The sequence below is a fragment of the Euprymna scolopes genome, chromosome 28 (assembly GCF_053919585.1).
Source record: "Euprymna scolopes isolate OS-2025 chromosome 28, ASM5391958v1, whole genome shotgun sequence".
Taxonomy (NCBI): Eukaryota; Metazoa; Mollusca; class Cephalopoda; order Sepiida; family Sepiolidae; genus Euprymna; species Euprymna scolopes.
The window spans coordinates 46823244-46835964 of NC_136509.1; the positions used below are offsets into that span (position 1 = coordinate 46823244).

Consider the following 12721-nt stretch of genomic DNA (forward strand, 5'->3'; position numbering starts at 1 on the left):
TGTGTATTTGTATAACAGTGATAATGTGTGTATAACCTATATACTCAACAAATTGTGTGTATAACCTATATACTTAACGAATTATTAATCTACAGACTCGAAATTTAGTATATAGGGTATTCGGACATGTAGAAAACTTTTAAATCGGTTTTCATCCAGAAAAAAGAGCTGCTAATGGGTCAAAATTGAAAAATTGGTACTTGGTAGTCATTGGATTATTTTTGTTGGTTAACTGTTTCGCGGATGTGAAATATAACAGCTTCTTTATGTTAAGAATAAGTAGGTTTGAAAACACTTCATACAGATCATGCCAAGTTGATCTAAGGGTTATCCTACTAGACTCACTGTCTTTTAGGTTTTGGTTTCCATTTCAGCTTAAGATTTTTTTTTACTTACAAGAAGTGAACTGTTAAAAAAATATACTCACATGCACGTTTCAGTTTCTTTCCATTTTTATTTTATTTATTTTTTAATTCATTTTTTTTTTTTTTAAGGAATTTAACATTGCATTTAATAACGGGCAATGCCAGGTACATTTGCTAGTGTATATATATATATATATATATATATATATATATATAGTTTGTGATTAGTGATTGTAGCAGTGTGAGAACGCTGCCTTTGTGTTAACTTCCCAAGTAGTGATTTTTTTTTAATTTTTTTTTTTTGCACATAAAAGCCTGCATACATCGCCCATTTAACGTAGATATGCTGATAACTGCTAGTTAGTAAGAAATGTGTGTCAATGAATGGATTTTATGTACGTAAAAAACTACATTAAGTAACTGGCCTTGAGTAAGACCAGACGTTTGTCGCCTGATGTCTTGAGACTGAAACAGTAAATTTATTGTAGCGACTTATGGTAATTTTGAATAAAAAAATATATATATATTTACAACTTTGTTACAATTTGAAAAATCAAATAATTAATAAAGTTTTGCACTACTCTATAATCCATTCACACTTGGATTCCAAATTTTTCCTTTGGTTCCATGGATTACTATGTCATTAATTGATTAACTAGTTAATTTAATTAGTTAATTGATTGATATTTTTATGTGCTATCCTATTGAAGAGTTTCCTATATATATATATATATATATATATATATATATATATATAGGAAACTCTCCAATAGGATAACATATATATATATATATATTCAAATTTAGGCTAAACAGTGATGCAGTTTTTTACTAATGCTTATCCTCTGAAAATAGGCAGTCTTTGAAAATCCATAGATTAAGAATTTGTTCTTTATTATTCCTTGTTAGAATTTTTGATGAATTAATAAATATTGTAATTTATTCAATTCTTATTTTCATCATTAAATTTTCTTGTCTCTCGTGTATATGTATATATATATTTGCAGCAACGTTTTTCGTTCTGAAATAGAACAAAGTCATCCTTTTCACAACAAATATATTTTCAAATATTGTACTGGTATTTTATTTTCTTCAATCTATTCATCCAGAAGAAGTCTTATAATAAAGACGAAACGTTGATGGACACATAACTTGGTTTGTTCCCTTTTCATTTCTCAATCTCGTTGGAATACTGTTTCCATTATTCTCATCATATATATTAGTGTTGGGGGCGATTAAACGGAAAATCGGAACTTTTGATGGAATTGGAAAAAAAAGATGTCTATTTTAAGATGCCATAAACGATTCTTTAATTGTACATTTTATTTTATTTTGTTTAAAGCAAAATTTTCCACTGCTGGTAGTAATGATAATAAATATTTATCAATTTTAAACTACCAGTAAAACTAAAATCGATAGATCATTCCACCACAAATGCATTTTTACGTTTGAAAAAAAATATCTGCACATTTAACATGTGTTTTACAAATAATTGGTAGTTAAAATTGAGATTTACAATGGATTGGGATCGGAATTGGTAATCCTATCTGAATATGGAATTGTATCGGAATCGGGGGGGGGGGGATATTGGAATTGTCCCATCACTAATATATATGTACACACATGTACAGGATTCACTCTCAAACTAATAAACCTATCACTATGAATATTGCACACAATTGCTGGACGTAAGCAATTCAAATGTAGGCTATATTTAGTTAATTTTAATTTTATACAAAGTGGATATAAACAATTCAGGGAAAATTAAGATACTTTCAACTTTTGTGAAATTTTAAAAATGGATATTAAACATCATTTGATAAATATTCCCCAAATTTCAGTTTCTTTTCAGTATTTTAAATTTTCTTTCTCCAATCTTTTTGTTCATTTGTTTCATCACCTGAAGATGATTCAACAAAGAATTGAAAATGTTCATGATACATATGGAATATGCATAATTTTTTATTTTGACACAAAAACGATCATTAAAAAAATTAAAGGTATAATCAAGCAGAGAAATTGTTAAGTTTTTAATTTTCTTAAAGAATGCTACCTAAATACACTCTCTCTATACACTAACTGGCAACCCAGCATTGCCCGGTCAAAACTTAAACATGATATTTTAATTTACGCAGATTGCGTATCTATTATTATAGAATCCGTCCTCTATTGATTATTTATATTTTACAAAAAATAATTTGCCTAATGGACTAATTTGCAAAAAATAAATAAATAATAATAATGTCGTTCATCAAATTTCGCCTGTGTTTGTTTACAATATCACGTCAGCTGATATTTAGGCTGGATGATGAATGCCCTGGAAAAGCCACTTCTGATTAATGTTTAGTTTTAAAATATGCAAATGAAGAAATGATTTGCACCAATTTTAAATGGTACCTCTTCTTTTATCGTAAATTGAACTCATTAATAAGAAAAAATTAAAATAAAATGGGGAAACACACCCGAGCTTAAACAAGGGATCATTCAATCTAGTCGAATGCTCTACCACTAAACTATATCTCCAGATTATAATAAATCTGTTTTTTAAGCAGAAATGATTTGCTGGAATTTTATTTTACACCTTGCCGGTGTAACATAAAATATTCTCCTGTAAAAATTATTCTTTTCATCTATAAGAGAGAAAAGCTATTTTGAAGATCTGATTTTTTTCATCAGATGAATTTCTGTACAAAGCATATCCGAGAATACTGCCAGACATATAAATTATCTTTGCATGAAATTTTCAAAAGATAGGCTTAGCGGTTTCAGAACCTAATGAGGAAGGAACTCAAAAACACAAAGTGACTTTTATATAGTATATATATATATATATATATATATATATATATACATATATATATATATATATATATATATAATATTTATTTATATATATATATATATATATATATATATGTAGTAGTGGGACGATTCTAAAATTTTTCTTGATTTCAGTAGAATTACTGATTCCGATTCTTTTTAAAATCATTAAATATTTAGCTATAGAGTTATTTTTCTTTAGATTATCGTAAGGACATATTTGACATGCTGAAGTTAAGCAACAATGAAGCTGGCCAGTAACATATGGGTGACCATTTGGAACTTCCAAGTGCTGTATATGCTCTCTGCTTATCTCGGCATTGTTTCCAGTCGTCCTGATCATCTTCAGGCCACTGGACTCGAGTAGTGCCGATTCAGGAGAGGGGTGATTGGGATCGCGCAACTACATTCACAGCTGCCCCTAGAGGGAGTATCTTGTCTTTTGAGACCGAACGAAGGCATAAATCGAATTGATCGTAAGAACATGTGATATAAGGTTTTTTACGAACATAAAAATACAGTTGTGCTGGTGATGTGTAAATGTTAATTTTGTTTGTAGCATAAATCAGTATGCATTTATCATTTTTATTTTTTTAGCAGTAATGGAAAATTAAGTTTACATTAATCAGAATACTTAAATACTTTTTACAATAATATGGTGGGGGGTTCCGTTCACACCGAGCGTTCATACAATGGAAATATGTCACAGACTCCTAGAAGGATATCTATTCTGACATTACATTAACCAGAATACTTAGATAAATACTTTTTACAGTTTTAACAAAAGGGCTACAATAATATCACGAGGTCTCCACTCACATTGAACGTCCACAGAATACCCAGCAGCAATATGCTACATATGAAAGATACCGCTGTGAAATTTCAACAGGTCCTGCTAGAATATATGATTATTATTCTAGGTGGGAGGTCATAAAGTTGGTTTATCCTAAGGCTTTTTCCTATATATTTAAATAACACAAGAATCATGTTAAAATGTACTTTAGTTATGGGATTGAGTTATGTTTTGAAAAAAATCTGTTTTAATTGTTCTAATTAGTTGTAATTTGTAATTAACTGAACAAGACGCCTATCTCTCTTTTAGCTATCTTTGTATTTCTCCCCCACTCCCCATTCACTCTGTTGATTCAACTTTGTATAGTCATGCAGATGTGACATTGCTTGGTAATGATAATGTACATAACATACTCACAAATACATTTTCCTGAGAATTATATCGAATGAAACCAAGCATTATTGCCTTGTTAGTTGTCTGCAGTCTGAATTGCATATCACAGTGAATCGTTAATTCTTTCCAATAAATGTGTTGCAAATATCTAATTCATTAATCTGTCTACTTATGTTGGGAATTGAAAGATGAACCTCTGCCATCTGTTTAACTACATGAAAATAACATGAAATCTTACCTTGGATTTTGGAAGAAATTATCATGGTAAAAACCGATGCCTTCGTTCAGTCTTTAAAAACAATGGATACCCTCTGTAAGGGTAGTTGTGTATGTAATTGTTAGACAAGGGTTGCGCAATCCTAAACTGCACCTCTTCTGAATCGGTACTGCTTGAATCCAGTGGCAAGGAGAAGTGCTAGACGACTTGAAACAATGCCGAGATAAGCGGAGAGCAAATACAGCACCTGGAATTCCCAAATGGTTACCCATTTAAGTACTGACCAGGCTCAACGTTGCTTAACTTTGGTGATCTGACGGGAACCAGTGTGTCAATTTGATTATGTCGTATATGGTGAAATACTTGTCCTCTATTAAGATAGGTAGAAATCGCTTAGAGAAAGGAAGGATTATGAGAAAGAGTAGAGAGTATAAAACCCAAGGTAAGAGATGAATAAGATATGTGTTTTTGTTTTTTTGTTATTGTTGAAGTAATAATTTGCTTTCTCCTGCATCAAGATTTATCACAAGACATGAAGATGGAGAAAAACAACTCCCCTAAAAGGGCAATCTGGTTAAGTACAATAATGATTGATAACAGATCTGTCAGTATTCTTAATAGGGACACCTCAGGCGATTGCCAATATTCCACCTCTGACTTCTAAAGGAAGATATAATACCTACAAGAGTGCACTTTCATAGGATTGAGCCGAACCATAATAAATTTTAACAAAAGAAATATCTGCTATCTTCTTCCTCAAAATATTTCTCAGTACTAGGACTTGAGGTATACAATCAAGGAGTTTGTCTCGAGCATCACCGGACATCTGGATGCTGTTGGACTATACACAAAATATTATCTCTATATTCATAAAACTATCTTGTTATTTTCCCCTAACATAAGTTACATAATAACAATGGGATTATTTGGATTACTGTTCTCATCTTGAATGTTATCACAACATTTCGGCCGATTTAACCCCTCTACATCGTAAGATGTATCTTGACCTCTTGAAATCTATGCAAGAACCCGTAATGGTAGGTTTTGAATTCATTTAGAATCCGACACTTTTTTTTCTTTGGGGAGTTGGATTTCCCAAGATCAACTGTCTTCATGTTTGACTTGGTTGCAATGGGAGAGGGGATGGTAAATATGCCTGCTTTTTTAGTTGCTAACACGGCCTTGTTAATTGTGAGCTAATCTTAAAGATCATCCAGAAATAGTCAATTTTCAAATTAAAACTGTCTAGACACTGCGATGGACAATAAAATAAAAATTGGAATGTTTTTCTTCTTCCTGTTAAGCCAAATACTAACTGATCCACAGTCCAATACTGTTCTTTGATTCAATCATTAAGACCTGTAATTTACAATCAAGTGTCGATGCATAAAAACATTTGCCGCTACCACTACCATTATGCCTCTCTTGGTAAGAAATGAATGAAAATATTTGAATGGATAACTAACGACTTTGACACCAAAATAAAAAAAAAAGGATATATATATATAATATATATATATATATTAGCAGGTTGCCCGGTCATAAAAAATGCTTTTTTTTCCTTTTTTTTTTTTTTTTTTTTTTTTTACATAGGCATAACCACTTATCAAGGCCCATAGACCACTCGAGGATAAGGGTTAAGAGTGTACAGTAGTCAATTGGACAATATAGTAATCGTTAGTAATGGAAATTCAGTAAATTTGTTAATAAGTGGAACGGCTCATCAAGAACTTGTTTACATTGGACTTGATGCTTAAATATGATATTTAAATTTATGCAAATATCATTTATTATTACTAGTGGGACCTGGGGAAATTCCTCAGTAGACTCATTCACATAATATATTGATGTTGGCATTCTGTAGATGTTCAGCGTAAATGGAGATGCTCTGATATTATTGTAGCTTTTTTATTATAACTGCAAAAGTATTCATCTAAACTAGCAGGGTTGCATGACATAGCCTGATCGTAAAGTACGCTTAAATATGATATTTTAATTCTTGCAGATTTCATATATATTATTATAGAGTTAATGTTCTATCGATTTTTATATATTATAAAGTTGTGATTTCAAAAATAAAAAATATATCTATATGACTTGGGTGCATCAGCTTGAATCAAAACCAAAACTTATGTAAAAAAAAAATGTGTGCGCGTATATATATATATATTATTAAACATTATTTTACTTGCATAAAAGTATACCTATGGATATGCGTGTTTCTGGCTTTTAGCCGTTGTCAACACAGGTTAGGATCGAACTCATGACATCAGTATCCGCATTCTCATATGTTACCAATGAACCATGGTCTACCGCCACTTTAATGCACGGTTTATATATATATATATAGTCTTTGAAGTTTAACCTTTAAAACTATATAGAAAAATTTTTAATATTTTTTTTATCATTCGTTAGAAAACTATTAAGTCAGTAAGTCATTTAATAACCTGCAATCACTGCATAAACTTGCTCTCTCAAATTCACTATAGTACCAATGTAATTTAAGGGATCATCAGTTGTTTACCATGAAACACTGTTTCGGGGATTTAAAAAACAAAACAATATATTACATCATGGCTCTCCAGCAGTATTGATCAAACACCACCTCCATTAATCTTAAGAAGACATGTTACAAATATTAGATCTAGTTTCCTATGCTTAATTTATCTAACCTATTCATATTATAAAAATGAGTTTCTTACTTGTGAGATTCATCTGTTTTCAAATTCAAAATGGATGTATTTTTTTAATTTACCAGTCTTGTATTTATAAGATTAGGATTAATCCATTTGACTACTTATCACCCCCACTATGATTAGTACTTTGTATATTTACATTCTGATTTATTAAAAATTAAATATATATAAAGGTTAAATATATATCTATAATATAAAGCTGTATGTGTCTGGTTACGAATAGGCTCCTATATGGTTGACTATTTTAAAAAACTGATTACATATAATGATAGAAGATGTATCGAGATACAGGAATGGGTATGTTTGATCTGCCAGAACGGTAGTTCATTAAAATTGTGGGGTCTGCGATCGCGCCTGGTCCACAAAGTATGGAAATAAAAAAAAATTTTAAATTAAAAAGAAACGTTTACAAGTGTTTTTGATGTAGATGTACATAAGAATGCTTTGATAAGTATGTTTTAACTTAAATAGGGATGGTATAATAAAATTGTGAGGTCTGTGTTCGCACCTGGCCTCCATAGAATGGAAATAGGCACAAGCTTTAATAAAGACTTTTCACATCTATCTGCGTAAGTATACTTTGATAATTATGTTTAAGTTTGAAGAAATATGGTATAATAAAATTATGGGGTGTTCGTTCGCACCTGGCCTCCGTAGAATGGAAATATGTCACAAAGTTTAACAAGATTTTTTTTAATATAGATCCACAGAATATTGTGATAAGTGTTTCAGTGTGAACAGGTATGGTATAATAAATTATGGGGTTTATCTATTTTATTTTTATTTTCATCATATTTTGCTTTGGTTTTGATACCCCCAAATTCAACCCAAATTTGCAACCCTTCCTTTTCATAACCTATACTTTCATAAATCAGAGTCCATTTTCTGTAGGCTGTTTTTGAACCAAGTCAACGACGGGTACTTTTGCTAGTATATATATATATAACTTGAGTTCCTTCAGCTATAATTGCAACCGAAACCAAAACTTATGAAGAATTGGTAAAATAATTTATTACAAGAAATTGAAGTTCATAACAATTAAACGACAGTCACTCGGATGTAAGTGTGACACAAAATAACTCACACGCTATCCTATTAGTCTATAGATTATAGAGCCAATTCTTTATTGATAGGCAGTGGGGAAGGGCTTACCGGGTTGTACAATATGCTTAAATATATTTTAATTGATACAGAATTTATAATTATTATTACAGGGCCGATTCTCTATTGAATATTATATTGTAATATATAGTAGTGATTTCAAAAGTTTGAAATAAGTGACTTGGGTGCCATCAGCTAGAATTGAACCTAAAACATTTAGTGCTGCAGCTGCATCTCTTACCAATGTAGCTATCAAGAGATACCTAAGAAAACTTTAATAATAAACTACTTGAAGATATAAATTGAATTTGGTCATGCATAGAAAGAAGTAAAATTATGCTGGCAAGATCAAATGAGCAGTTTGCATTTCAACTTGCCGATATGTCTGTGTGCTTCATTCGTCCATCCAAACAAAGATTTTACTCATTATAAACCATCCTTGGTGTATGATTACTAATTCCTGTTAATTTCAGTGTTAATGTGGGTAGTAGTTTAAGAGTTTATCAGGTAAATATTTACAGAGAGAGAGACATACACACACACAATCTAGTGTTTTACTTATATAGATTATATTGTACGTAACAGTAGTGATTTCAAAAGGTTTTAAAAAATGACTTGAGTGCCATCAGCTAGAATCAAAACCAAAACATTCAGTGTTCCGGCCTTATTCATTACATCTGAGTTAAGAATAGATAGATATCAGACATTGAAAACTTAATTGACTTTACCATATAAATATATATTTGCGCATGCATAGAAGGTACATGTTTAGTCTGCTTATGCCTGTCAAGTTCCAATTTTTTTTTCAATTTTGGCCTCTTAAATATTTTACTGGCTAAAAACCGAATTAGATCTGTTTCACAGGTCCAAATCAAAAAATTGACAGTAGTGGTAGAGACCGTTCCTCACACACACACACACACGGTAGATATATCAGCTAGGTAAGCTCCCAACCTCCTAACCATATAAACGGCTTCAGTGTAGTATCTGTTTTGATGCTGCACTTCATCTTTTCTGTTCTTGGTCGGTGGAGGAGAGATCCGGCATGACTGAGGCAATTTTGATTTTTGTTCCTATCCAGGATGCCGCTTTTTTGGGACCTGGATTTTTCCCCCACATTAAAAACTAACATTGTGTCTAACTCTGCTCTCGTGGGGAGACAAGTAAATAGAAACAATATAAACAGCTTTGCCCAGATAAATATTTTAGCTAAACCACTCCTTTTCATTTCACGCATTTCTTTATTTTTTTTATTATTTTTTCAGTCTTCATATAACTTCCATTTCATCTTGCTTTTTGTATTGTTATCAGAGGTTGCCAACCTTATTTTGCTCCATATATGCATATATAATTTTATTTTTAAAATCAAATGTTTGTTTCTATGTTACTAACAGCTAACAATGAATCCACTTTGAAGTCATAACATAAAAGCTAAGAAATAGTAAGGATCAAGTGCCGTGTATGCTGTGATTGTATGTCTGGTTAGTTTTAGAAAGATTTAATCCTACATAAAGAAAAAATTGTTTATGGAAAATGTTTTGGATCTTGCTCTCATGTTTGTGTATTTAGACTGGTTCTCATCAGATCACCGAAGTTAAGCAATGCTGAGCTCGGCCAGTACCAGCTGGATGACCATTTGGGACTAGCAAGATGCTGTAAGTAGGTGAAAGGTCAGATCCGTCCGTCGGTCCTGCTTTCCAATGTGTGTAATGGTGGCATGCACACACATTAACTACTTTATGAAAAAATCTTGATTGCGGTCCCAAAATTATGATTTTAGGCAGCATTTGTTTTACATTATTATTAAACATAAGAGAGCTTTTGATTAATTATATATATATATATATATATATATATATATATTAAAATACCCGTCCCATGCATCACTTTTATGTTGTTTTATGAAGATTAAAATAAAGATATAACATTAAACATAGAATTCTTATTCTAATTTTTATCGAAATCCATTACATGATTTGATTTTAGGAAATGTCTGACATTGAAAGGTTAATTAAGATTAAGTATTTTTAAGAAATTTAATTTTAGGGAATCTTGCTTAATGACTATGGAGCAAATTCAATGCAAGTCTGAAATATTTTGATTTTTAAATTTTTACACATTACAACGCATTTAAAATACTTCAAAGAAATTGAAATTTAGATAATATTGATTTAATATTAAAATTTCACAAAGCTCAGAAGGAACTAAATTTTCTCAGAGCAGAGTTTGTACAGACTTGAAAAGTCTTTGAATTTCGCATTGAAAAGGCCTTATTTTCATTATTTCCTTGAAAAATATGGAAAAATATGGAAAATGTCTTGAAAAGGTCTTGAAAATCGTAGTCTTTATGTTCAGTAAAAATTTGTGTTGAAATATTAAAAATAAAATCGAAATAAATAATATTAAATTATTTTTAAGTATTAATAAAAATACCATTTAAAATATATATTTTTAAATATTGAAAATAAAATCGAAATACATTGTCCTGAAATTGCATAGCATTGTGGATACAAGAATTACATCTCTTTTCAATAAAACAACCGCGGGTAGTTTTATTGAAATTTCCGTCTATTTTGTTCTCGTTTATAATTTAATTTTATAATTTTCTTTAAGAGGGGGAGGAATAGTGGCAACTTCCATAAATAAAATTGCCATCCTCTCTCTAAAAAATACTTTCCTTGCACGGACAGAACTCTTCAATAGCAAATCCCCCCCCCCCCCCAAAAAAAAAAAAATTGTGATAATTTCAAATTAGGCCGGCTGGGTAAAAAAAAAAAAAAAAAAAAAAAAAAAAAAGATTGAATAGAGGGCAGCCATCTTGGTTGAAATCTAAAAGCTATAAAGAGTTAATATTTTAGATGAAATAAAAAGCACTTAAAACTACTGAAGATTACCCAAAAAAATGACCTTGAAAAACTTTGAAAAATGACCTTGAAAAACTAACATTGAAACTGTGTACGAACCCTGTAGAGGACCTTTCCCCTTTACCTCTTTGCATAAAACTTAAGCTAAATATTGCTCGTATTTGGTGCAGTAATTGGTGAATTTAGGAGTAAATCCTGTGCATACAAATGTATAAGCATACTAAGCATACTTGCTTTATGGGAGAGAAAATTGTTCTGCATATTATTTAGGTTCGTGCAAAATGAATGCCAATACTTAAAATGTATAAACATTTTGACCCCCCCCCCTTTATTTAAAAATTCACCAAAAATCAGGAAATTAACCAATCTTAATGAAATCTTCAGAATTTTTCAAATTATCACTGAATATAGTGAACACATTATTTTTTTTTACTCAAATCTTGGTGGAAATGTATTATTTTGTTTAAACAAAAAATACCTTTTACTAAAGTTATGGTTTTCAGTAGTAAAAAAAAAAAATGCATGAATTGATTTTGGATTTTTTTTTTTTTTTAATGAAAATAAAGCGTTGTAAATTAAAATGAAAATAAAGCGTTGTAAATTAAAATAAAAAATAAAGCGTTGTAAATTAAATTAAAAAAAAAAAAATAAAGCATTGTAAATTAAATTTAAAATAAAAAATAAAGCGTTGTAAATTAAATTTAAAAAAAAAAATAAAGCATTGTAAATTAAATTTAAAAAAATAAAAAATAAAGCGTTGTAAATTAAAATAAAAAATAAAGCGTTGTAAATTAAAATAAAAAATAAAGCGTTGTAAATTAAATTAAAAAAAAAAAAATAAAGCATTGTAAATTAAAAAAATATGATTTAATTTTTACAGGAACATTACGAAAAAAAAAGCCCCTAAAGTCCGTATTAATGAATTTGATATAACTTGAAGAAAAATTAATTTCTCGAACTACCGATATTATCATTGTTTAGTTAATATTTTCACACAAAAACATAATTGCAAAAAATATTTCCTTTTTTTAATTTATTTTTTTTTAATTACAGGTTTTGCATAATTTTTATATGTACGATTCTAATATTTTCATTGCTTGCATGAATGGGAAACTTTTGGCATAACATAATTGTTTATATAATCTTGAAAAAATAAAACGTCTTTTATTATTAATTTAAAAGCAGGAACATAGAAAAATAATCAAATTAAAAAATGATAAAGATTAGACAAACGTTCGTGATAGGAATGTACGGATGCACATCTGCGAGAAAAACAGCACCCCTTCCTCCCTTTAACTATCAGACGTCATTTTCAAACAGCCTTTCAACTGTCTGAAATTATATAATCAATGTGATGAGGATTTTGTTTTGTTTCAGTTGAACGAAGCGAGAATCTCGCTTTTGGAAGCTAATTAAACTATTTTTTTTGTATAAACAAGGTGCTTTTTTTTATTTTAGCTTGCAGTGAAAAC

The 12721-nt window shown here is 30.0% G+C and overlaps 1 protein-coding gene and 1 pseudogene across 6 annotated transcripts in view; one reads left to right on the top strand and one right to left on the bottom strand.

The window, feature by feature from the left end:
- The window catches only part of LOC145249588 (anoctamin-4-like), a 248964-nt gene that overhangs the window by 61420 nt on the left and 174823 nt on the right, over positions 1-12721 (top strand). The window lies entirely within an intron of this gene.
- Positions 4824-4941, bottom strand: LOC145249803 (5S ribosomal RNA; annotated as a pseudogene).